The sequence below is a fragment of the Giraffa tippelskirchi genome, chromosome 13, assembly GCF_054371585.1.
Source record: "Giraffa tippelskirchi isolate mGirTip1 chromosome 13, T2T-mGirTip1v1.2.pri, whole genome shotgun sequence".
In the NCBI taxonomy this organism is placed as follows: Eukaryota; Metazoa; Chordata; class Mammalia; order Artiodactyla; family Giraffidae; genus Giraffa; species Giraffa tippelskirchi.
The window spans coordinates 121,628,200-121,655,458 of record NC_137287.1 but is presented as its reverse complement, the minus strand read 5'-3'; the positions used below and the strand labels follow the sequence as shown (position 1 = coordinate 121,655,458).

Here is a 27,259-nt window from a genome sequence, read left to right as displayed (position 1 = left end):
ACAGAGGAAAAGAATTCTCTCACTCCCCTCATAAAATGGCAGCATTTTTTCCAGCCCAGGCACTCTCCGGTTCTGAGCAACACCAGGGAGATGCTGGACTTTTTGCTGGTTTATGCTAACGTCGTGGTTCTCAAATGAGTAAGTGTAAACACAAGTTGGGAGGCTTTTAGAAATTCAGATGTTCAGGCCCCACCACTAGAATTTCTGATTGAGTAAGCCTGAGCCAACGCCCAAAAATCTACATTTTAATCAAGCTCCCCAGGTGGACCTTAAATTATGTTTCTAAAAACACTCTTCCACATGTCCTGAGGAATAAGAACTTTTATCCTGAATTGTGCTGGTAGGAGGTAAAGAGCCAGGCTTTGAGAAATTAGCGTTTGCAAAAGCCATGCTTTCCTTAACTGAAGGACACAGGAGACTTCAGGGGTCAGTAGGAGAGGAAAGTTTTTAAAAGAGTCTTTCCTCTCATGAAATTAGAAGAATTCAAACCAACAAATAATCGATGGGGGTGCCCTGCACACCGGCGATGAAGAGGAGGCAGCTCACTGATCTGTTGGGAGGGTATGTGTGGTACGTGCGCGTGCACACACACACACACACACTTACACACACACAGATACACACACACATGAACCACAGTTATAACAACTATTTGCCTCAACTTTTTGGCTGATTGCATTTTAGAACTCTGTCCTATTGTCCAGACCTGTCATGTGACTGGTTCAGAAAATGTAACCAATGAAAGTATGCAACAAAGGAAACTGAGATGGATGTACAAACCACATCTGCAGAGAAGGAAGAGACCCTCAGACTATGAGATACTAATAACAGCCAACGTGAATCCCGGTAATACCCCTGTACAGTAGATGCCACTACTATGTCCATCTTACAGGTGAAGAAACAGGTACAGGTAGGTGGAAGTTACTTGTCGGAGGTCATATAGCAAGTAGAGGAGAAGGAACTGAAACTAGTATAGCTTCCAAGTTCTTGTTCTCAACCACAATGATATATCGAAGGTTTCTGAAAATGAGCGCAATGGGACTGGATCTTGAAGAGAGACTGAATTTGGGCAGATGGCGACCCGTGGGAAGAGGGTCAACTCACTTGAGTATCTATAGCACAGGCCCTGTTCAAGGCTTTAATGACATCACAGTGGACAGAACCTACAAGGGAAAAGCAACAGGGAAGACACAGGGAGACACTGCTCCTGGGATATTATAGAAAGTGTGAGAAGAGCAAATGGGGTTGGTATCAACGGATGGTAAATGGACAGAGGAGATTAGATCAAGATCCATGGGTACATGAGGGAGACAATTTTTCTGTATGCATCAGAGTTATCTTTAAAGTTACAGCTCTCAAGAGGCCCCTCGGGGGACATTTGGGAATATCTGGAGTTATGTTTGGCCGACACGGTGCTGAGGGATGTTCCTGGCATCTGCTGAGTGGGGACCAGCATGAGTGCGTGCTCAGACGCTCAGTCCTGCCCGCCTCTTTGCGACCCCACGGACTGCAGCCCGCCAGGCTCCCCTGTCCATGGGATGCTCCAGGCGAGAATACTGGAGTGGGTTGCCATGCCCTCCTCCAGGGAATCTTCCCGACCCAGGAATCAAACCCTTGTCTCTTGTGTCTCCTGAAGCGGGCAGATTCTTTACTGCCGAGCCACTGGGGAAGCCCCACGTAGAGTCCAGGGATGCTGTTAAACGTCCTCCAGTGCAGAGGACGCCCCCACCCCAAAGAACAGTCCAGCCCAGTTTGCCAGTGGTGTCAAGGCAGAGAAACTCCGCGTCAGAGGCTTCTGAGCAGGAAGTGACAAGGCCAGAGGTGAATGGGAAAGGCACCGTGCGTTTTGTGAGGCCACGGCAATGGCCTGGCCCTGAAGAGCACCCCCCACGTCATTCCTCGGTTCTCAGGCCCTACTTCATTAACTAGCTCTTCCTGGGGCAACTCTACTTTGAATATTGCGTCTTAGGACATAGAAATCTTTAACTAAATGTGACTTCGTCCTTTTGCATTAGAACATTATTATTCTGCTGGTGCCAAGAATTAACCTTTGTTTAATAGGAGCCCTTCCCTGGGGAGGAGCCGGGGCTTCCCTCTCCTTGAACGAGTCTCTGCTGGGAAGGGTGGGATTCAGCTTCACCTGAAACAGGCATGGAAACATTAACAGGATCCGGCAACTGGAATCACTCTGATGCTTTGCATATTTATGTTTGAGACCTTCATGTGAACTGTTACTTTAAAAAAGAAGGATCAGTTCATCTTTAAAAGGAGGTGATTGATCGCTGCCAGTCGGGCATTTCTTCATTCTTGGCTTCCCCTTAGCCTCCGTAATAAGTTCTTCACGAACACCAGTCTGCTATTAAAGAATGGTATTCATCATAAGCCAGGCAGAGAGAAGGCAGGATTTGATGGGCACAATACCATATTTCAATCCACAGTGTCCTTTTTGTTCAACTCGATCTGCCGCGTCGTTAACGTTTGAGGAAAAAAACGCACAAAGACTTTGGTAAATATTAACCAGCAGTGCACAGCCCCTTCCCCTACTCTATTACCCATTACTGGGCACTCCAGGTGATAATGTCCCACTAAACCTCCTATTTGCTTAAAATGCAAGTGCAAAGTCCTGATCGCGTGCCGTGCTCTTTGCAGACTAAGTGGTCTGTAACAGTGGGGAGACTCTCTTCCTCTCTCTCCCCGTCGCTCCTTTCTCCCAGCCCTCCAGGACCTGGGTGTGCGTCCAGCCTCCCGGCTCACTGCCGTCCTGAGGGGTCATAACTTCAGCAAGGCGTTCGGATGAGCTGAGACGTGGAGGAGGAACCGCACATGTGCTCAGTGGTCAGCACACCCAGCGGCCCGAGCATCAGGGCGCCATCTCTTTGAACTCAGAAGTCCATTTCCTCCCACTTCAGATCTTATCAGACCATGCAAACTGCCATCAACCTTTCCACACCGGCTGAAGCAGGTCTAAGTCATGGTCTTTCTTATTATCAGCAAAGTGATTAAAAGTCCATCAGATCAATTGGGCTCTGACACAACATTAAAAATGTTCATGGGTGAAATCTATTTCTCCACTCCCCTAACTGGGGTAAGTTCAAAGAGGCTCATAATGAAATCTTGTCCCATCCGTGTCAGCTCCTCAAGTTAACAATGAATATTAAAATCCAGGTGGCAAGAGCTGGATTCATCACAGGACATCAAAATCCGAACCCAAAAGGCCATGCTATGAGAGCAGCTACTTCATACAAACAGCAAGTATTCAATCTGACTGTGAAGAGGTAAGGGGCCAGGCTTCATCACACACTTCCTGGAGGTCGGGTCAATCTCTCTATGAGCCTGGAATTAGCAGCAGCAGAATGAAGAAGTGAGATGATTTTTAACTAAGTTAGGAGGTGCGCTGCTAATTCAAGTTATTTGACAGTTCCACCCCTGTTTCAAAAACCAGGGTGACTCACTCTGCTTTTTCTACAAATTGAACAAAATGTTTTCCCCCAAACAATTTCTTCTTTGTTTCTGTATGACATTATGTCTTCTTTTTATAAAAGCAATCAGTGCACAGATATGTATGAGGCACTTGGCACATTTTAATTTTGTGGAAGATGCATCTATGAACTGTCCCCTAAACACACCATCAGAGGTGCTTTTTGTTTTGTTTTGTTTTTAGTGACACAGCCTTGGTGACTGTCCTATGTGCTGAGTATTTGAGAAATAAAGAGGTGGAACCAAAAGATATCCTGTTTTGCTGAGAAACCACGACAGATCAAACCAACAAAAGAATTATGTTTTTCAATATATTCGGGAGGTATAATTCTTGCACAATAGTTTGTTTTTAGGTTACTTTTTCTACTCTTAAATACAGGAAATGAGACCTTCTACACCAGGGCTTTGAACTTCTTTTGTACTTGACTCACCATAAGAAGCACATTTGATGTTATGAGCCAGTACACATATGTTTATATGTATAAAGAAACAGCTATTTAAAAAATAGCATTTCCCTTGCTATATGAAAGGTATTCAGATGTATTCTATTTTTTTTTAAAGTGCTGGTCATAACCCACAATATTGATTCCACTGATTGATCTTGATCCACAATTTGAAAAACAATGTTCTATCCTAAAATATATGAGCTGTTCAATGCAAAACCCAAGAGGTATTCTTCATTCTAGCATAATGACTTTTTAACATATTAACACTGACTGGGCTGGGGGGTCCCCTTGTGAAGTAAGGGGATGATCTGAACAGGTTATTAACTATCATGAACCAAGATTTAAAAGTGCCTAGTGCGGCCCAAACGTGTTCCAGTTAAGAAAGTGCAAACATCCTTTTAGTTTTACACAGGTTGTTTCTGCCATCAGTTATACCAATCCTATTCATGGTTTCAGTACAGTGGTTTCGTTTATTCCTTCCTGCCTCCCTTAGTACCTCCCTCCCTTCCTGTCTTCCTTCTTTCTTTCTTCACTTCTTTCTTTTGGTTCTTTTTAAGTCAAGCTGTGTCTCCATGACAAAAGTGAAAAAGAGCGTTAATTGTTGGAACGTTTCCAAATATCCCGATGCCTCGGCATCGTGTAGCAGACGTAATGACTGCCCCCTCCTCCCCACCTGAGTCGCCTCTCATACAGCTGTTTTGGCATGTTGCACAGAGAGCCTCAGGTAGGGGAATTCTGATGATGTTTCTTGAGCTCAAGCTGAACACATATTGTCCATTATTTATCTAATATAGGAAATCATTTCCCATCAAAATGCAATTCTTGAGGGAAATTTCTCATTGCCTGGAAGGTTAGGTTCTGGAAAGTCGCCATAACACCATTAGGTATTGAATAGAATTTGGGATAAAGTAGATTCATCTTGGAAAGCAGCCAAAAGATTTATTTATTGTTGCAAAAAGATGCCTTCATGGGGATATTCCAACAATGAGGGCAACTTTCTAACGAGGTTCTAAAACCGGTCATTTTAAAACTGAAAATAAAATGGTGATAGCTTCAAAATAGTAATCAATATTCATATATCTGGTTCACACATTTGACTTTTACTTTTTCATATAAGATGAAATACTTGAATCTCATCACAGATATGACCTCTACAGGAAATTCAATGGGAAAACTATTTGAAATTCCATATTGCCAAAACAAATTGAAGCTCAATTCTTGTATCAAATTACTAAGTATATTAGCAAAAACAAACTGAAAAAAGAGAGATGATTACAACATGATTCAGCAGAAGATAATAAAAGAGAAAGAAAGTCAACTGAACTGTGCTATTGAACTTCTCGGGGGTGAGATGCTGTGGTTTCTACAAACTCTCAGAAAGTTTAAAACTCAAGAATGGAGAGATTGGGTTAAATGAAAGATCTGCCTTAATTGTAGACTTTGAACATCAAGAATACAGATAAAATGCAGAACATTTTCCTGGTTTCTACCAAGGAGAATGATGAGATATTAAAAGTCCTAAAGAACACTGGCTCTCTCCGAGATTTGCAAGGCAGTAAGGAATAAATTGAGGTAAGTGATAAGAAAAATCATCGCCATCCTTTTTTCATTATTAATGACCAAATATTATTAAATCAATAATTTTGGGAATGATCTGAACAGGTTATTAACTATCATGAATTATTAACCTAAAAGTTGATCAGAGCGATGCAAATAAGTCAAGTTAATGGGGATCTCTGGATTTCTAATGAAATATCCAGTCATTGACAAAACATCTCTGTTAGGATTTTTGGAACATGAAAAAGCAGAGACCACAGATGTCCTTAAGGAAGAGAACAACAACATTCCTTGCTGAATTACAGGAAATTAAAAAAACAGATATCCAGGATCACAATAATGGGAGATTAAATAGATGAGGTAAAAGCTGCCAATGGCTATAGGGGATGCATTGCCCTCCCTATCCGCCCCCAAGTAATATTGCACCAATTGTTTCAGGAACCTCAAAAAATTGGGAAACAGCCATGGATTTGTCAATCCTGGGTGTGCCTCAGGCAAGGGGAGTTGGGCATAAAGCAATTAGTCAGTGGCTCTCGGCCAGTAGTGCTATCTGTTCCAATTACTCTGCCTTAAGCAAGGTGTGTGTGGAAGGGTCTTTTGTCCAGAGGTTATACAAGAAAAGATAGAGGAATGTGATTTCATTCAGAAGGTACAAGGAGACAAGAGAGAAGGGTTGGGGTGGGTCCCGAGCAGGCCCAGAAAGTCGGAGGGGCTTGACCTTTTGGGAAATCACCGTTGTCATCCTTGGGAACGTGGACACAAACAGACCACGGATCCCGGCTGGCAGAGAGGCCGAAGGCAAACAGATGCCCCCGCGCTCCCACTGTGTATACCTTCTCCACGCAGGCTTCCTGCTCAACCAGAAACCTGCCAAAAAGCATTAGCCTGTGGTAGAATTTCCCAATAGGAAAGTGACTCCATAATTGAAGAGTTTAATGACATGTACTTTTTTGTTTAACCATTTAGTGCAGTGTGAGCCCTGATGCTAATCGGGCAGAGAAAGTCACAGTCAACATGGGTTCAGACTTTTGTAGACCAGACAGGCAGGTCAGAGTCCCGGCAGTCACCTGGAGAACAGGTTACGGGGGGCTTGGCTGTTTAAAACGAGGTGGGGGGTGTGCTTGAGGCAGGCTGCAAACGTGTGGAGTGGACAGGCACTGGGGTCAGAGGGCAAACTGGAGCTGCATCTCTTACTCTCCGTGGGGTCTCAAGCAAGGCACCCGATCTCCAGAGCGAGTAACGACATAGACTTCCAAAGGCGGCTGTGGGCTGGATCTTAATCACTGAATTTCCCCGCCAGGCACCCGGCAAATACTGAGTAGGTTTCCTCAGTGTCCCCTTCACTGTTCTTACACAGAGATGTCTGCTGTCATGGCCTTTACAGACGAGTCAGGGGAAATAACAATAAATATGTGGACAAAAACTACGCACGATATCTTCAGGGATTAAAGAGTACTATGAAGAAGATGCAAAGTGATGCTCAAAATTCTCCAAGCCAGGCTTCAGCAATACATGAACCATGAACTTCCAGATGTTCAAGCTGGTCTTAGAAAAGGCAGAGGAACCAGGGATCAAATCGCCAACATCCACTGGATCATTGAAAAAGCAAGAGAGTTCCAGAAAAACATCTACTTCTGCTTTATTAACTATGCCAAAGCCTTTGTCTGTGTGGATCACAATAAACTGTGGAAAATTCTGAAAGAGATGAGAATACCAGACCACCTGACCTGCCTCTTGAGAAACCTGTATGCAGGTCAGGAAGCAACAGTTAGAACTGGACATGGAACAACAGACTGGTTCCAAATAGGAAAAGGAGTATGTCAAGTCTGTATATTGTCACCCTGCTTATTTAATTTATACGCAGAGCACATCATGAGAAATGCTGGGCTGGAAGAAGCACAAGCTGGAATCAAGATTGCTGGGAGAAATATCAATAACCTTAGATATGCAGATGACACCACCCTTATGGCAGAAAGTGAAGAGGAACTAAAAAGCCTCTTGATGAAAGTGAAAGAGGAGAGTGAAAAAGTTGGCTTTAAGCTCAACACTCAGAAAACTAAGATCATGGCATCTGGTCCCATCACTTCATGGGAAATAGATGGGGAAACAGTGGAAACAGTGGCTGACTTTATTTTTTGGGGCTCCAAGATCACTGCAGATGGCGATTGCAGCCATAAAATAAAAAGACACTTACTCCTTGGAAGGAAAGTTATGACCAACCTAGACAGCATATTAAAAAGCAGAGACATTACTTTGTCAACAAAGGTCTGCTTAGTCAAGGCTATGGTTTTTCCAGTAGTCATGTATGGATGTGAGAGTTGGACTATAAAGAAAGCTGAGCGCCGAAGAATTGATACTTTTGAACTGTGATGTTGGAGAAGACTCTTGAGAGTCCCTTGGACTGCAAGGAGATTCAACCAGTCCATCCTAAAGAGCAGCCCTGGCTGTTCATTGGAAGGACTGATGTTGAAGCTGAAACTCCAATACTTTGGCCACCTCATGCAAAGAGCTGGCTCATTGGAAAAGACCTTGATGCTGGGAAGGATTGGGGGCAGAAGAAGGGGACGACAGAGGATGAGATGGCTGGATGGCATCACTGACTCGATGGATATGGTTTTGGGTGGGCTCAGGGAGTTGGTGATGGACAGGGAGGCCTGGCGTGCTGCGGTTCATGGGGTCGCAAAGAGTCGGACACGACTGAGCGACTGAACTGAACTGAACTGATGAAGAAGATGACACCATGAGGCTGTGATAGCAAGTGATCCAAAGGGGTAAATGTTTTACTTCAGATGTGGAAGATTAGGAAAGGCTTCCTGCTAGAGATCAAGACTGAGCTGGAACTTGGAGAGCTGGAACCAGGATGTGGAAGGAGGACGATTCAAGACGGGAGAATTGCAAAAGTCAAGGCTCTCCATAGGTGATGGGTGATGATGATCATGGGCTTCCTGGGGGACTCAACAGTGAAGAACTCGCCTGCCAAGCAAGAGACGCTGGTTTGATCCCTGGGTCAGGAAGATCCCCTGGGGGTGGAAATGGCAACCCACTTCAGTCTTCTTGCTTGGAGAATCCCATGGACAGAGGAGCCTGGCGGGCTACAGTCCATGGGGTCACAAAAGAGTCGGATAAAACCGAGCAGCTAAACAACAACAACGATGAAGATACTAACGGTGATTGCAATTTCTTACATGATTAACTCAGGAGCTGAGAAGACCAGCTCCTACGGAAAGCTCGCCTTTGAGGAGAGCAGTCACACCATTCACACCTTGCCTTCCCTCAACGGGCTTGTGTGTTGCCCTCGAGTCCTCTCTCTTCCAGCTGGTGCTGAGTCCAGGGGCGGCATTTCATCCCTTCTCAGACGCCTTGGAGAGGGCTTGCCATTCATTTACCCCCCAAGACTAGAATTATTTGTACAAGTACGAGATGGCATTGGAGGCGGTCCAAGCACACAGGCGGAGACTCATTGGCAGTTAAATCATGCTAAGACATAACAGTAAGTAAATATGCCCGAAAAGGGGATTTTAGTCATCCAAGGACACAGAAAAACCACAACCCTGGCCTCAAAACTGCATTCCTCGTATATCTTAACTCATGTTCTTATGCTATAGGATAAACCAAATAAATCAAGAGCCTCTTGGGATAGATCGAGAATAAGCCTGCAATAAATTCCATTAAACTTACTTGTCAGTGCCTTGCCTGGAAACTTCACTTCTTTTGGAAATTAAAAAATATTATTGAATGCTGTGGCGATGTGGCAGGAATTGAGAAGGAAATTCTCTCTGTAATTTCTACCTAATTTTTGAGGAGGTTAAGTAATTGGAGACAATTGAGTTTTGTGGAGATCCGTCACATGTTGGATTCAAATAGGATAAAAAGGACTTTCTTTTCTGCACGTGACACATTTACAATTTTATTAACTTAAAAGTGGTATGCAGCCACTCATCTTTGTCTTCTTTAGGTCCTGAATTACTAATTGCTAACACAAGGCACAAAGCAAGCACTCCGTAAATATTAGTTGAATAAATGAGAATGGATAAAATGGCTTAGAATCCTGTAAATTCATTATATGTGGTAGCTATGTTTCTTTGAGTATTTCCTGTGTTAAATGTTTGACATAGATTATCTAATTTATTGCCTTAAAAGTAGATTTTACTCTATTTTGCAGATGAGTGGGCTGAATCTGAGTGATGTTCAACAGTTAACCGGTATTTATTAAGCACTGACTTCGTGCCAGGTGCATATAGCTAGTCAGTAGCTGTTCCGGCTTGTCCGTCTCCAGATTCTCTGCTCCTAACCACAGCGTTCTGCTGGTTCTGAATGGACGATGCTGGAAGCCGAGTTTACCAGACTCTAAATCTGACATAACTTCCCACTGACTCCAAGGAGCAGCACTATCAGGCAAATGCGGGACTCGGAAGGACTCTCACCTTCACACCATCGGCCGTCGCCTGCTTCTGCATGTCCACGCACGCGCATCTACAAAGCCTGGTCTGGTCTATGTTTTTCATTAAACCTAACAAGCATTTTCATTGCAACATACAGGCCAAGCTTAAGAGCAACGATTTTCCATCTGGTAACCAGACATTAGGACACATTTTAAGCAACTAACTGGACATGCCGCACGGACCCCTGGGGCCAGATGGAAACTGGAAATAGCACAGGTGAGCTGGGAGGCTTGAGACGGCATCTCTGCAGTGAGATAAAGGCCAGAGGAGATGAAGGCACTCTGAGTTTCTGCTTGCTCAGGAAACTGGAGTTGCTAACAGTCACGTGGGTATTATACCAGGCCCTGGTCCAGACACCTCAGCCTTTTTCCTGGTCAGATTGGGCTGCTGCTGCTAAGTCGCTTCAGTCGTGTCCGACTCTGTGTGACCCCATAGACAGCAGCCCACCAGGCTCTGCCGTCCCTGGGACTCTCCAGGCAAGAACACTGGAGTGGGCTGCCATTTCCTTCTCCAGTGCATGAAAGTGAAAAGGGAAAGTGAAGTCGCTCAGTCGTGTCCGACTCTTCGCGACCCCATGGACTGCAGCCCACCAGGCTCCTCCGTCCATGGGATTTTCCAGGCAAGAGTGCTGGAGTGGGGTGCCATCGCCTTCTCCGTCAGATTGGGCAGCACCCCCTTATTTCTGTTGGGAAAGTGATGGGACCAGTTTGGGGGAAATGAAGCACAGCAAGAGGATTGTTACTGCCCCAGACAGCCGGCTGAAGGGGCCTGAGTCAGCGGGTCTCAACCACGGGCACTTTGGGCAATGTCTGGGGTCATTTTTGGCTGACACACAGGGAGGTTGTGCCAGCATCTGCTGTGCTGAGCTGAGGGCACCACTGCACACACTACACGGACAGCCACCCGCAGGGGAGGGATATGCGTCTCCCCTCCCCCTGGTCATAGTGCCCAGGTTAGCAAAACAAACCTGGCTTGAACGATGCAGATGATGCTGATAATCATGATGACACAAATAATTAAAGCTCCTGTTTATTGAGTGACCACCTCAAGCCCGCCTCTTGTTTACTTCATTGTCTATTTAATTACTATTTAAATCTCATATTAACTCCTATACTGTTTATGAGGTTCTCAAGGCAAGAATACCGAAATGGTTTGCCATTCCTAATCTCCTTCTCCACCAAGGAGATCGAACCAGTCAATCCTAAGGGAAATCAACCCTGAATACTTTTTGGAACAACTGATGTTGAAGCTGAAGCTCCAGTACTTTGGCCCCCTGATGCCAAGAGTGGATTCACTGGAAAACACCCTGATGCTGGGAAAGAATGAGGGCAGGAGGAAAACGGGATGACAGAGGATGAGATGGTTGGACGGCATCATCGATTCAATGGACATGAATTGGAGCAAACTCCAGGAGATGGTGAAGGACAGGGGAGCCTGGCGTGCTGCAGTCCATGCAGTCACAAAGAGTCAGACACTACTCAGCAACTGAACAATAATTAACTCCCAATTGTTCTACAGAGGGAAGAAAACTCCAGACTCTTGAGATATTAAGCAACTTGCCCAAGGTCCAGACCAAGAATGTGCCAAAACTGGGATTCAAACCTGGAACTACTTGACCTCAGCACACTTAAACCCTGGACCACACAGCCTGAGTTTGTTTCTGTGGCTAGGTTTGGGTGGATCACTCAGTTCTGAAAACCTTCCCCAGGCTTACCTGGAGAAAGAATAAGAAGTGAAGACTGAATCCTCCGCTGAAGGTCGGTCCATCAGAGCCCTAGAAACTGAACTGCTCTTTCCCCCTTTCATACCTTTTCCCTGGGGGATGAAGTCATCACCCTTGGCTCACTACTCTCATACGATAAGAAGTGAAGACTGAATCCTCCGCTGAAGGTCGGTCCATCAGAGCCCTAGAAACTGAACTGCTCTCTCCCCCCTTCATACCTTTTCCCTGGGGGATGAAGTCATCACCCTTGGCTCACTACTCTCATACAGTAAGCAATACATGGTGATTCTCACCCTGGGGTGATTTTGGCTCCCAGGGAACATCTCTGATTGTCACAACTTGGGGTGGGGGGAGAGGGAGACACTACTGAACTTCCAGGTTCGAACCCCTGGAATTTTGGCTCATTCTTGCTATGCGATCTCGGGCAAGCTACTTAATAACTCAGACAGCAGACGGAGGCCAGCAGAGAGAGGCCAGGGGTGTCGCTGACGATTTTACACTGCACAGGAGAGACCCCACAGTAGGGGTTTCAGCCTCAAATGTCAATAGCGCCCAAGTTGAGAAACCCTGAAGTAGAAGTGAAGTGGAAAATCAACAGTTGGTGAGAAAGCTAGCTTTTTATATGGTAAAACTTATTGTTGCTGCTTTCTATGTCACCGCTTAATTCTGCTTCTGATCTTGTTTCAGGACCCCCACTCAGAGCCTGTGGAATTCTGCAGGAGCTGGGAGCTCCCCTGCATTGCCAGGGATGACCGGCACAGCCTGTTTATCTGGCAGAAGTGGTTGGTTGGGTCTGAGACCAGCACTGTCAACCTGATGCCATAGGATGTTGACTGAAACTTCTAAGGGAGGCCAGATCCTTGAAGCCAGACTTACTCCTGGGGGGCAATGAAGGTGGGGCTGCTGGTGGCCACATGGTCACCATGTGGAGAGGGACCACCCCAATATGCAGCCAACACTGCAGAGGTGGGCCAGAGAAATATACAGAGGGAACCAAGCGTTTGTGATATAATTTGAGGCCTTGAACTAGCAATACCTGAAGTCAGCTATCCTGGACTTTTGACATACAAGCCAGTAAGCTGTCCAATTATTTAAGCCATTTGGAGTTGCATTTTTCTGCCCCCTGCAACTGGAAGAGGCCCAGATGATACCTTTTCCTTTGAGGTCTTGATAATACAAATGACTTTCATTGAAAAACAAAAATAGAGAGATATCTGCAAATTCCTTTGTATTCTCTACAAGAGATTTCATAATGCAATATGTAAATCTGGGGAAAACTCTGGAAGGCAGAATTTTCCTGACAAAGGGATATCTAACAGAACAGCCACTGGCTATTCATAACACGAGAAAAAGCTGGCAGCCCTGATTTCTGGAAGTCAGGTACAGAGAGCTGTAGGTTTCATCTATCTTGTCAAGAGTCTAGGTGTGCTGGGAGAGCAGTAGCATTTCTGACGCCTGTTATAATGACATCCGTGATGCAGGTGTACATGTCAAGCTCTCAGCCGGCTCGTGCGCAGTGTTAGAAAGAGGATGCTGGCAGACGCACAGCACTGGCGGGAGAAAGCCCTGAACGTGCTCGCGTAAAGTGGAAATTGCACTAAAAGGATCTCCGAGGTGCAGCAAGTCTGGAACCCACGCAGAGGACCTTCCCCCAGGCGCAGAGTCCAGCCGATGTTCAGGACTGTCACGGCAATGACTCCCAAGCACACCCCCGGAGTCCCAAGCTAGGTGATTTTAGGGGGTCCTGGAGCAAGCGTGAAAGTAATCTGAATAGTTATAACATTGCTTTTAAAGAGAATGGAGATAAAAACATAACTAGCACATCAAACAAGGAGTTCAGTGACTTTTATTGCTGAGTACAGGAGTCAGCAAATGTTTTCTGTAGAGAACCAAATAGTAAGTATTTTTAGATCTGTGAGCCAGCCAGTCTCTACTCAACTACTTAATTCTGTCCTTGCAGTGTGAAGGCATCCTTAGTAAAGACAGTAACGAATGGGCATGGCTGTGTTCCAATCAAAATTTATTTGCAAAAAAAAAAATTAATTCAGGTGGTGCATAGATACAGTTAAAGTCATAAAGTGGGTTGAAGAGAGTTGAAAACTGGTGAACTGTGTATGGGATCCTATGCTTTCAGTGCTATTCATGATGGTGATAATAAATAATAATAATAACAATCTTTGAATCATTTATTCTTTATATGTGCTTTTGGAACGTCTGTATGTGCCAGAACAGTGTATGAGACGCCACGATCCAATTGTGAATAAGACAGGCGCGGTCTGTCCCTGACTAATTTTGCTATGAGCTGTGGAAGGAAAGGCTGCTGGTGGAAGAGGAGTGAAAGCGTCTCTGAGGAAGTAACATAGAAGGAGACAATGAAAGGAAGAAGCCAGTCCTGAGAGAAGCGGGGCGACTCGCATCCTTGAGAGGAGGAAAAAGCACGTGTTCCGAGGCGTGAAAGAACTCCAGGCGCTCCTGCAGGGTGACTGGAGCCCCCCTGGGGAGGAAGGGGACCGCGGGACCCGCTGCTGGGAGAGGAGCCATGAGGAAGAGATGGGAAGGCTTCAAGCAGAGGACAGGCTGCACTCACTTCTCCGGGCCAGCGGACCGCAGGGGGCGTAACGAGCAACAGTCTGAACCCAACAACCCCAGGAGCACAGCAAAAGAGCTTCTGCCAGGATGAGAATCGACCATGCCAGGTCCGTGCTGCTCTGAGCATTACCCACCGGCTTTTCCCAATAACCTGCTGGAGGGGGGCTATACTTATTTCCCTTTTACAAAAGTAGCATCTGAAGACCTAAGAGGTGCAGTAAGAGGACTAGGTTCCTATTGGTGGGGAGAATCAGAGCCCTGATGTGGCCCAGGTTTGTGTGATTCCAAGGGTCAAGCTCTTATACTGAATATCTTAGGGACTGGCAAACTATGGCCCAAGGCCCAAATCTGGCCCTCGACTTGTTTTATAAATAAAGTTTTATGGAAAAATGGCCGCAGCCATTTGTTTACATAGTCTATAGCTGCTTTCCAGTTGACTAATTGCTACAAAGGCCTTAAGACCTGCAAAGCCAAAATTAGATACTATCTAGCTCTCTACGAAAAAGCTTGCCAAACCCTGGTCTAAGCTATGGGCTTCCCTCCTGGCTCAGATGGTAAAGAGTCCACTTGCAATGCAGGAGACCTGAGTTCGATCCCTGGATCAGGAAAATCCCCTGGAGGGGGGCATGGCAACCCACTCCAGTGTTCTTGCCTGGAGAATCCCCGTGGACAGAGGAGCCTGGTGAGCTACAGTCCATGGGGTCGCAAAGAGTTGGACACAACTGAGCGACTAGGCACAGCACAGGTCTAAGCTATAAGGGCATGAAGCTCATTATTGCTAGTAGACTGTCCAAAATGAAAAAGATACGTCTAAGACACTTTTTCGTCAGCTTTACTCTCCCAGAATATTTTTACCCCTACTTCTCAGACCCTTTTCCCATTCTGATCTCATGCAGCATTTTATTTTATTCTGCCCTGAGGACTTAAAGATGATTTTTTTTTTTAAATACAGCAATATACAAATTACAACAAGGAGAGAAATATTTTTTAAAAGTTTTCTAGAAGGAACTAATGACATAGCATGTGATCATCTGCTCCTATAAGGGAACAGAGTCTCCTTTTCCCTGTGGTTAATGTTCATCCTCCTGGGGATGCCTTGTGTGTTAGGCTCTCTTGAGGGAGAACTAGACTAGCAACCCGCACACTTTCTTTGTCAAACAGATCAGAATCAACAACTAACAGACATGCACATTGACTGATGAAATGCCATCTGGTAGCTGGAGCTAAGGTGGGGAGTGAGTCCTGGTTTTGAATTCTGGCTGAAATGTCAGGTGATGTTTTCTTGACTCAGTTTACATATCAACACAATGAGAATGATAACTAGTTTGGCTTCTAGTTCTATTAAGGTCCCTCCATATAGAATTAGAATTGACGTCAAAAGGCCCTCCCCTGGTGAACCAACAGAAGCATCATTTTTTAGCTTACTCTCTGAACGTCAGCTACACTATAATGAAGTGTTTTATCCACACGAGCTGGAAATCCCATGAAGAGTGCCTCATCTCTCCTGGAAAGGGAGTTGTGATGTCTTTGCTTTTGCAGAAATTCAAGTTAAGGGACTAGACGAATCATCCAAAGAATCGGGTTGCTTAAATAATGATAAAATGAGAATATGGATGATTTCAGTAGTAGGCAAATGTTTTAAAATGACTTAAGCCATCTTTTGAGCAAAGCAACTTGAATCTATGGCTCTGCTCATCAGATAAACCTGGGAGGGAGAGGAACTTCAGACACACGCCAGATGACGCCACAGGCTCCTGCAGGGGTCTGGGTCTAGCAAACCTCAGCATCTCTGCCCTGCCTTCATCAGTGTTGCCATTATAGACACACCTCTTGTACTATTATTCTATCTTTAAATAAACTCAGTTCTTAAATAAATGTATTTGAATAGTAAATTTTATATCAGAACTGACAGTGAAAAGCTGGCAATAATAGCTACCAAATTGCCGGTTTGATTTGGCCCTCATTTTATGTGAAAACTGCACATTAAAATAAACACATTACAATTAAATTGTTAAGAAGTTTATCTACCATTGAAAATGCCACTATGTACTATCAGGGATTCACGTGTCTTTCAAAATACTCCCCTAAGGGGATATACAAATTCACACATGTAAACATTTTATTTGATATAGTAAGCATTTTATTTGAATTAAATATTAAATGGTATGAAATGTGTATGTGTGTTTTGTTATATGAAAACATGGCATGTTTAAAACAAACCAGCAAACGGAAAGCGGGGTGAGGCTGCAGCGGGACCCGAGCTGCGTGGAGGCTGAGGAGTGTACACGCGGCATTCATGACTCATTACCGTGAACGGAGGCTCTGCAAAGCCTTTGTTTATTCTGCAAACTAAGTCAGGATGACTGCTGCAAGTGAAGATGCTGAGGAAGCCTCCTGAAGCACACCTGTGCGTGGGGGCTTGGGGTCCATGGGAAGCCAGGTGCTTCCCGTCCTTTGGGCAGACAGGGAAGTGGCATTCCTGGTCTAACCAAGGTGCCCTCCATGCCAACCCAAGGCCAGGTTCTTGACTGCACTCGGCTGCCTAAGTTCTGTCAAGAAGGAAATCCTTGTCTGGTATCAAACAGAGGCCCGCCTGCCTCCAGGGACCTCACCCCATGTCCATCCATCCCACTAAGGGCAGAGTGGCCTGAGGGTTGCCCACCTTCCTCAGCACGGCCAGGGCACTTGCTGCTTCTACTGACCAGGAGGTTTCCTTCTTGCCCTTTATCTAGACAGCTTATTCTCACTCTCTGGGACTCATCTAAACGTCACCTTATCAAAGAGTTTGCAGATGACCCTTCATCCTATGATCTGGTGTGATATCTTTACAGCTTTCGTCTCGGTCCAAAAATCATATGTATTTGCTTAAATGGTTAATGTTAGGTTCCTCAACTGGGCTGTGCATTCTTTAAAGGCAAAGCCTTTTAGTCCCTTAATGTGGGCACATCCCACTCTCCTGTGTCTTCAAGGACATTTTAAAACATATATATATATATATTATTTTTTTCAGTTCATACATAATAGAATGACATTCATACACTTGCAGTTTTCCATGTAACATAACCATAAAAGAATGTAATGGCATCTGTAGCCGATTGTTTCTGTGTGCATGTGTGCTTTCTAGGGGGAAGCGCATCTATCTTTTTACAGACAGCCTTTGAATCAAGCCCTTCAGTAAAACTTATGTATGTTTTAATAATTTCCTTGATGGTATAAATGTTTTGTATTTGAAAAGTTATCTGGGGTATTACATAAAAGACTTAGGTCAAGCAAGTTAAGTTATGAAGTTAAGTCATAGTCGCTGAATTTTCAGGATTAAGGGTTAAGCTTATAAAAAGTATTAGATGTAAGTAAATTTCATATTGGCCAACAGCAAGAGGTAGTCTATGGATGTCATTATTTTGAATTAAGGATTAATGTTTAACATTCTCAAATTATGTTTTAAGTGTTTTGAAGGATTGGTTAAAAAAAAGTTTATTTTCAATGTTTCTTTAAATTTCAAATAAAACTTATAGTTAAAATGTTAAAAAAAACTTATGTGCCATGCATGCCAGGCATAGTGCCTGGGATGTAACAGATATTCCATAAAGGCTGCTGAATAAATGAACGGACTTATGAAGACTGACTTTCCAAGCCCTGGAAAAAAATCCGGATTCATCACTTTCCACTATGTGGCAAAACCTATATTTCCTTTTCAACTTACTTGCCTGCCTGGAATTTAAAAGAACTTTTTTTTTTTTTTTTCCCCTTTAAATCCCATTCCTAGACCTGTCACTCCTGGGTTAAACAAGCTCACTTAATATTTATTTTTTCCCGTGTGGGCTTTGCTTGGGCCCCGTAGATGTGCTGCGTATGTTTCATGAACTAACATTTATTTTAGACACTTGGCCCATTGGACGCAACCTTGTAAGCCTGAACCCACAGCTGACACGCTATTGAAAGTAACGGGGAGGTTCAAAAAGGCATCACGGAGGAGCAGAGTGGATTGCAGGGTGCCAGGGCCAAGGGGGCGGGTGGTAGAGCCGCAGAAAGCTCCGTGCTCTCTCCCTGGCAGTCAAAGCCCCGTGGCTATGACCTGCAGTTTCAGGAAGCCGTTCCCAAGTCAGGCGAAGGATGCAAAACCGCCTAACTGCTGTCCTCGGAACCTAGCACTCCTGATAAGCCTGGAAGCCAAATGGCAGGATTTCATAAGCAGGGCTGGACACTCTGATCTAGGTGAGTGGCAGCTGGGGAGTCTCTGAGTTGTGTGTGGAATTTTGGATGGAATCCATAGGCCCCAGAAATTCCAGAACATTCTCTTCCTGGGACAGGGTCTTCAGTTAATGATGGAAGCTAAAATGTTGCTGGGCATAAATACACTTTGAAAGAATGCCATACCTCAAAGCACAGGGAAATTCACCTGAGGAAAGGGAATTTTAAAGGTATCTGAAAGCCGTAAAATCTCCATGTAAATAGAAATCTTTTATAAAGTTTTATTTAGTTATTCATTTTGCATTTTGGGGACAAAGTTGTCAGTCCAACAGAACAAAGGGTTAAAATTGGTATCCTCAATTCAATTCAAATCAAACATTCACTTAATGCCAATTCTTTGCTAGTGATTTAAGGACAGAGACAAACAGGCCCTTATAAGGTCCTGAATTTTTCCTTCACAGGCTCAAAAAAATTAGTCACTGCACTTTCCTGTGGTCTGTCCAACCCCAGCAGATTGTAAACGCCATGAGAGTAGAAATGTGGCCTGTTCACTTTTAAATTCCCAGTCTAACCCAAAGCCTGGAACATCGTAAGTTCCCAATGAAAACTTGAAATGAATCACAGTAAGCCCCAGTAGCCTTCCCTGGTAGCTCCGTGGTAAAGAATATGCCTGCCAACGGAGGAAACATGGGCTTGATCCCTGGGTCAGGAAGATCCCTGGAGGAAGAAATGGCATCCCACTGCAGTATTGTCCGGAGAAACTCATAGACAGAGGAGACTGGCAGGCTACATAGTCCACGGGGTTGCAAAGAGAAGGACACGACCAAGTGACTAAAGAGCAACAAGGCCCAGTACCTGCCCTTAGGGGGCTCACTGTCACTAGGAAACAGGAAAGAGAATGGAGGATTAGAGAAACAGGTGATGAGGCCAAAGCAGAAGCATTCCCAGCATCGCACGAGACAAGAGGCGAAAACTTGATTCAGCGGCATGAGATGGGGCTGTGCGATGCTTCCAACAGGGGATGAAGTCCAAATGAATTTTAAAAGGTAGTTCCAGACAGAGAGGGAACAGGTTGAGAAAAAGGCTGAAGAGAGGCATTTTGTTCCTTTTCTTGGAGCTTAATTTACCACAAATGACTGAAATAGCCTATTTCCAAAATGGCAGGTGCAAAGTCTTCCACCAAGCCAAATGGCAAAGGGATTTACCTGTTCTCAGGTTAATCTACCCAGAAGAGATGGGGATATGTAGCCAATCCTAAGATAATATGTTACGGTCATTAAGGTCTGCCAATCATTGACTCAGTAGACCTACTATTATACATTTCCCTCTAAATAACCAGAAGAACCATTAAACTACACATAAGAAAACAAGAAAGGAGAATGTCCCTTCCGAGACCTTCACTGAGCGCTGTAGGTCCTCAGTTAAGCTTGGTCCCAAAATCTTCGTTTGTAAGAGACACAAGTCAGAAGCATGCTATGAATTAGGTTGTATACTCAGCAGAAGGAGGGGGACCTATGATGTAATTAAAACCTCAATTGATGACCTTTAAAAAGTGTGTGAATAGGTGTAGACTGAGGGCTTCATATTAAAAAGCAGAGACATTACCAACAAAGGTCTGTCTAGTCAAGGCTATGGTTTTTCCAGTGGTCATGTATGGATGTGAGAGTTGGACTATAAAGAAAGCTGAGCACCGAAGAATTGATGCTTTTGAACTGTGGTGTTGGAGAAGACTCTTGAGCGTCCCTTGGACTGCAAGGAGATCCAACCAGTCCATCCTAAAGGAGATCAGTCCTGGCTGTTCATTGGAAGGACTGATGTTGAAGCTGAAACTCCAATACTTTGGCCACCTGATGTGAAGAACTGACTCATTGGAAAAGACCCTGATGCTGGGAAAGATTGAAGGCAGGAGGAGAAGGGGACGACAGAGGATGAGATGGTTGGATGGCATCACCGACTCAATGGACATGAGTTTGAGTAAACTCCAGGAGTTGGTGATGGACAGGGAGGCCTGGCGTGCTGCAGTCCATGGGGTTGCAAAGAGTTGGACACAACTGAGCGACTGGACTGAACTGAACTGAGGGCTTCATCAAGAAGCTCACATTCTAGTGAGCCAAACATCCAAACTAAAGAATCAGTAATTACACTCAAGGATATAAGATGGGTAATTTATAAACAGCTGCAGAGACTGCCCAGGGACTGGCGTGAGCTAACCACCTTTGTAAGCAATTATTTGTATTTGGAAAACTCTACATTCAAGTAGGATGCGTGCGGGTTTGGCCGGGGGAGTTGAAGGATCCCTTGGAAATATCCCTTGGAATAGCCACCGGCTAACTTGGAAGAGCATCCGGACTTTGTTTTTTGGGAGAAGTCCTTGCCTTCTTTCAGAAGCCTTCTTCCTTATCTATAAAATGGGAAGAGTAAAGAGATACCTAAAGCATAACGTATATGACATCTTGACACGGGACCTGGACATAAAGTAAGTGCTCAGTAGATGACAGTGCTGGACACTCAGGTTTTGTCCTACTTTAAGAACTGAGACACCAATCCTATGCAGTCACTGGGGTTTGCTTCCTCATTCTTCTACCAATAGCCTGAGTCGTATTTCAGATTCTCCATGACAAGCCATATGTTGTAACTGATGGTGAAGTGTCTATTGTTACCACTTAGCTTCCCGGGTGGCTCAGATGGTAGAGAATCTGCCTACCATTCCAGAGACCCAGGTTCAATCCCTGGGTCGGGAAGATCCCCTGGAAAAGGAAATGGCAACCCACTCCAGTATTCTTGCCTGGAGAATTCCATGGACAGAGGAGCCTGGCGGACTATGGTGCATGGAGTCGCAAAGAGTTGGACACGACTAAACCACTAACACATACATACACACATGGCTAACCTGCCAGGAGCGAGTACAGAACTAAAGCCTCATATGTATACTGAAGTAGGAATTTGTATCCCATTTTAGAGGGAAGCAAACAGAGAACCAGAGGGATGACACAGCTTTCTTGTGGCCTTAAAAATCTAGTAAATGGTAATTACTATTTATTGTAGAAAAAAATCAGTAATTTACACTCTCAATAAATTGCTTTAGCAAAAGCTAAATATTTGTTCAAAAAGCCCTGCTTTTTGTTTTAGTTAAGGATATTTCCTTAAGAAGAGCTTGAACTGAGTTTGATTTCTGATTTTAAAACACACAAGAGATGCTTATTAGATACTGCAAGGAAGGAAGCGAAGGAAGGAATCAGTGAGAACAAAGGAATAAATGAATAAGAACAAAGAAAAGGACCAATAAGTTCAAAAAATTAAACATGAAATTGAGTCAATCTTGCTCATAAATGCTCACCTTTAAGCAGGATGCCCCTTATTAACCAACTTGGGAGTTTAGTCAGCAAAATTTGATATTATTTGTTCTGTGTGGACAATACTTCATTCAGTTTTTAGCTAATGACATATTTTTAGGCTGCATCTCAGCATAACTAATGCATAATAGTAAAAATCTCAGTGGAAAAGGAAAAAAGCCTATAAGTCCACTTGAATGTCCAAATTGCTTTAAACACTCTTTAACACAATATAATTTCAACACAAAAATAATTCTTAGTTTCGTACAATTCTTCAAAAAGCAATTTAACCAATATACAAATGCTACTGCATGATTCCGGGCCAGAAATTAAGCAGAATGTCTTTAGAGTAACTGCTCTGCATCCCACCGTTCCTTGCTCCTGCGTTATCAGATTTTCATAGTTATAGGTGATATTATTACTTAGGGTCATGTTGATTAATGTTTATTCCATGGAAGGCATTATGAGAAACACCTTAACTATATCATCTTATTTAATTTTTAATAATATTTTATTAATTTTTTTTAAATCGGGGGAGCCTAAAGAACAAATAATAGTAAGGAAACCTTATGATTTCACCTGAGATAAATCAAAAGACATTAAAAAACAAAAGTAAAAAAAAAGGTAATAAATGCTTTATGGTTAAAAATTCAGGTAGGCAAGAAAAGTTGCTATTAAAAAAAAACAAACACTGAAACAACACCCCATTCTTTCTTCTAAAGGGTAATTGCAAACTGGATGCTTTTTCTTTTTTTCTGGAGGTTTTTATGATTCCTTCCAGTATGGAAAAGAAACCAAACTCCATACTATCTCATTTGATTTTAATCTTCATAACGATCTTATGAAGCAAGCACTATTGTTGTGCCCAGTTTACAGATGAGGAAACTGATTCTTCAATCAGTTAAGTAATTTGCCCAATGTCTCACAAATAAAAAATGACAGGAACAGGATTTGAACCTGAACGTCTGACTTTGGAAGCTGTTTGCTCTTTTTATCAGGGACTTGTATCGCATCTGACGGTCCTCTCCGGGTTTTCTGATACAGGCAGCAATGAAAAGAAAGTGGATAAAGTGATCAAGGGGCCACCAACCTTGGTCATATGGACCAAGCCAGTACACACGTGAGGCTCCATAATAACTTTTTGTAGGCGTATTTAAATCACAAGCCTTTAAATACCATGTGTCAGGCTAACAACTAATGTCTACTTGCCTAGGGAAGGTGATGTTTGGGGTAAATATAGTGTTGATAAACGCATTTAGGGGCAGGCTGACAAACGCAAAGGGTTAGTGTGCAGTTAATTACCAGACTATTGCTCAAATTCCTCACTATGAGTGCAAATGCACTGAGGAATTCAGCTGTGCGCCCATATAGGAATGTGGACTTGGACGGGAAACATGTTTGAGCTGTTAGTTTTACAGATGGAAGGGTAGGGAGCAAGCTGTGGTCATTTTTCCCATCAGCTGGAACTGCAAGGAGCTCCAGCCTCTGAAATTCCTTTGCTGCGTTTTCTCCTGAGTTACTACCCCTACACGTCAGATCTCTGGTCTTGCCTCAATCCAACCAGGCACACTGTTTCTAATATTTCTATCCGAGTAGAATTTGAAGTCTAATGAAACCATCCAATACAACACTTAACAAGATTTGGCATGGGCAATTTCTTAGGAATTAATGCCTTAAGTTCCCACCAGATTTACATAAAGGACTTGGTGACTTCCTAGATAAAAGCACAGGTTTTTCAACCCCCAGGTAAAATCAACTCTTGCCAAACAGATTCTTTAACATTTACATAGCTTATCATTTCCAACTTTGTTCAGTGTGCTCTTTGGAATTGCTATTTTGGGGGAAAGATCACTTATGAGGGAATAACCGGGAGAGGAGAAGTCCTTTAAGAGGTCTAAAAAATGAGTTAGTCCGGCTAACACGATGTTTTCCAAAAATAATATACTTTTGCTAAAAGTGTAAAATTAACATCAAATGAAGATCTCTTAAGAAGCTCTAAAGTTGAGATGACTTTCTTAGTGGCATATAGTAGGTACTTGATGCAATCAGCCTGTTCTACACAGGTAATTACTTTTACTACTAATGGTGCCTCCCACTCAGTGAGAAAGATAAGAAGCTCCAACTCGACTTAATCACGAGGATGCTTCATTACTGCGCTACCACCTACTGGGTAAAACAATTCGCTTATTCTATTCAGCAGCTCTCACAAATGAGAAAAATTTATTAACGTGCGAGCAGAATGGGACGTACTTAGTATGTACAAAGGAGATTACCTACTTGATTTTAAAAATACACAGAGGATTCAAATAGGTGTATGGATCATCTTGAAATAAGATCTTTCTGGAAAAGTTTTGTTTTCATAATGTTGAAGCTGGTTTGCAATGACTGTCCACTTCAAGCTGCTTGGCGACTGTTCAGAGGTGTTAAGGGAGGTGAGAGAAGGCAGTAGTAGGTAAGGGGGTGATGGAATTAGACAAATGTGGAGTCAATAATGGGTGACCTTACGTAAGTTATTTACTTTCTCTTTTTCTTTTGTGTGGAATAGGGAATAAGCACAATATCTGCTCCATTCTTACTTAAAGTCAGTTGTGCTATAAGGCATATGTGTGTTTCTAAAAGGAACCATGCTATTCCAAATCGAACAATAAATCCACAGAACTTATGGGGAAGAAATACGGACTTTGGAGCACAATGCTTATGTCAGTAACAAATAATAAAGAAAGAGGCACCTAATAAGAATAATGGCACTTCTTTACACATCAAATGGTTAAAAAATGCGTAAACACTATAATAAATGTGACATTTTATCTTGAAAAAGGTTTACAGAAGTGCATGCTAGCAGCGTTACAGCTGTGAGTTATTGTGAAGTGGTGGGTGGTGGGTTATCTGAAATTGAGTAGAAAGTTGTAACATCAGACGTTGATGGGTGTGGCTTGTAACACACCTGGTTAGTTGGTAGGCGGTACATATTCAAGGTGGGCCCATGTTGCCTTTTATGCATCTCCATGTGGCTAGATACTTCCCCAGTGGCTCAGCAGTAAAGAATCTTCCTGCCAATGCAGGAGAAGCAGGTTCCATCCCTGAGTCAGGAAGATCCCCTGGAGAAGGAAATGGCAACCCACTCCAGTACTCTTGCCTGGGAAATCCCATGGGCAGAGGATCCTGGAGGGCTACAGTCCATGGGGTCGCAAAAGAATTGGACACGATGTAGTGACTAAACAACAGCAACAATGTGGCTTGATGCAGAAGTGTGCAGCTTTCTGTGTCAGTCGGGTGAAGCCAAACATACACAAATGCAAAATCCAAATGATGCTCAAAATGTATCAGTCATGTAGGAACAAATTCCTATTTTCAGAAGCATTATAGCAGAACAGACAGTATTACAAGGATTACGGAAGCTGATGTTGGTAAAGACACAGCAGGCACTCATGAAGCGTCACTGTCCCTGACGTTCACGCCACCTCAATTAAACTGGAGTCAGGTTCAATCCCCAAATCATAGCGGGCATATTTAACCAGGTGGCCAATCTCTTTGCTGCTCTAGATCAGCAAAACTGATATGATGCTAAAGGGCTCTCCTACAACGTCAACAGACAAAGTCTGTTACATGTTTTCACATTGTACCTTTGTCCTCGCCTACAACAATACCATTTCCTGTAAAGAGTCGAAGAACAAAGTCAGGAAACACCATCCTTTTCCTTCAGTAGAAGTTGAAAACTATTCCGTAAGAAGCAAGAGTTTAGCTGCCCTTGGGGGAAAAGATTGGTGTGACTATTCAAAATGTTTGATTAACTCTGGAGAAGGGCAGACCAGTTTCTCTCCAGAGCCTTTTAGTAATAACAGGTAACACCTACCCAACGTTCTCTGCACGTCTGGCACTATAAGAGCTCTGGATGTATTCATTTGCTTAAGACTAAAATCGTTCTATGCAATTGCTTTTCAAGACTCAATGCTTCTTATCGAATGAGGTAAGCAGAACAAGTTTGGAAAGGCAGTCGGATTTCCAGTAAAGTAGGCGGTGAGTTTTCACTGGAAGCCCCTACTAGACGAGACTGCATAACCTAAGGTTCGACCTGGGCTCTGGAACCAAACCAGCCACAGTCAGGATCCGTTCACGGCTATGTGTTCTTGGACACATGACCTTTGCAGGCCTCGGTTCTCCCTTCTACAACTAGGGGTTCATCCAACTCTCTGGGTGCTCTCGTGAGAATTCAGTGAGAGACTGTAGGTGGGGGGTTAGCAGGGTACAGGGCACAGAGTCAGCTCTCAGCAGGTGGTGCTTTTTACTTACATCTTTATCATAACTTTCTCACAGGATAGGCCTGATTGATATCCAAATAGTTAGGTATATGGCATGAGATCCAGCTCTTTGCAACAGTACCTGGCACCTACCAAACGTGGCAGCTGAACACTTAGAGATCTTGCACCCCGGGTATCTCCTTTTGGAGCCCCGAATACGCAGGGTTATTCTGTCGACTGTTGCTCTAAGACGCACGGCCGTCTGTCAGTCCATGGACGATGTCCACACTGCTGCACTTCCTTCTTACCTCCCATGTCTTCATCCACCCACCCAGTCTGGCTTCTCCTCCCATGGGTCTGCTGAGAATGCTTTTGCTAAGTTCACCCCAGAGCTCCATGTTGCCACGCCCAGTGGGTCCCTTGCCCACTCGCACCTTTGAGCTCCTGGCAGGATTTACCGCTCCTTCCCTCTTGAAACACTCTTCTCTTCATCTCCTACCTGCAAAGCCAACCTCTTGATTTTCTTCTAACCTCTCTGCAGGCTCCTTCCCTGTATTTTGGTGGGTTCTTTCTCCTCTACCCCTTTAAAGACTGGCCTTCCTCTGGGTTTTATATTCTCTCTCTAGACAAGCTGGCGCACTACAAGGGCATCCATCACACCCTGTTGGCTGGGGTGTTCAGGCTGGTATATCTGAGCAGTGAACTGAGTGAGTGAGCCCTCACAGGCGTTCCCCATAGCTCTTCAGCACCTCACAAGTATCCCACACTGAGCGCTTCCCCCCTCTACCACTCCCAATCGCCCCTCTGTTGACAAAATACCCAAGTTTTATTGACTTTACCCCCGAAATGTAGGGGGTGCATCTCCATCCACTCACTGCCCTCTATCTCTATGGCCAATAGGCTAGTCCAAGCTATCATTTTCCCCACCTTCCTACTGAACTAGCTTCTTCACCAGCATCTTTGTATTCAGCCACATTATACTGCAAGGCATCCAGTACAAAGCAGCCAGCGTAATTTCTTAAAGATAATTTGTTTATATAATCCCCTGATTAAAAACCTATAACTTCCTAAGGCTCAAAGACCAAATACAATGTTATTAACATGGCAAAACCCTGGATATGTTTATGTCCTCCATATGACTATGCCCCCCAGCCCACTGTTGCTTTATATCATTTCTGTTCATTCACTCATTCGTGAAATAGTTAATGAGTGTCTAGTATATGTCAGGCAAATTACAGTTTCCTGAACTTGGCAAACTTCTTAC

At 43.9% G+C, this 27,259-nt stretch overlaps 1 protein-coding gene and 1 long non-coding RNA gene across 8 annotated transcripts in view; one reads left to right on the top strand and one right to left on the bottom strand.

Moving 5' to 3' along the window:
* Positions 1 to 27,259, bottom strand: part of TSHZ2 (teashirt zinc finger homeobox 2) — a 909,619-nt gene that overhangs the window by 338,906 nt on the left and 543,454 nt on the right. The gene's annotated exons all lie outside the window — the stretch shown is intronic.
* LOC145532401 (uncharacterized) lies at positions 1,159 to 13,817 on the top strand. Of its 2 annotated transcripts, XR_014073200.1 has the most exons (5): positions 1,159 to 1,244; positions 3,166 to 3,275; positions 3,662 to 3,799; positions 9,643 to 10,138; positions 12,333 to 13,817. It is a non-coding gene; the product is annotated as an uncharacterized LOC145532401 (long non-coding RNA). The 2 variants fall into 2 exon arrangements; XR_014073199.1 differs by lacking the exon at positions 3,662 to 3,799.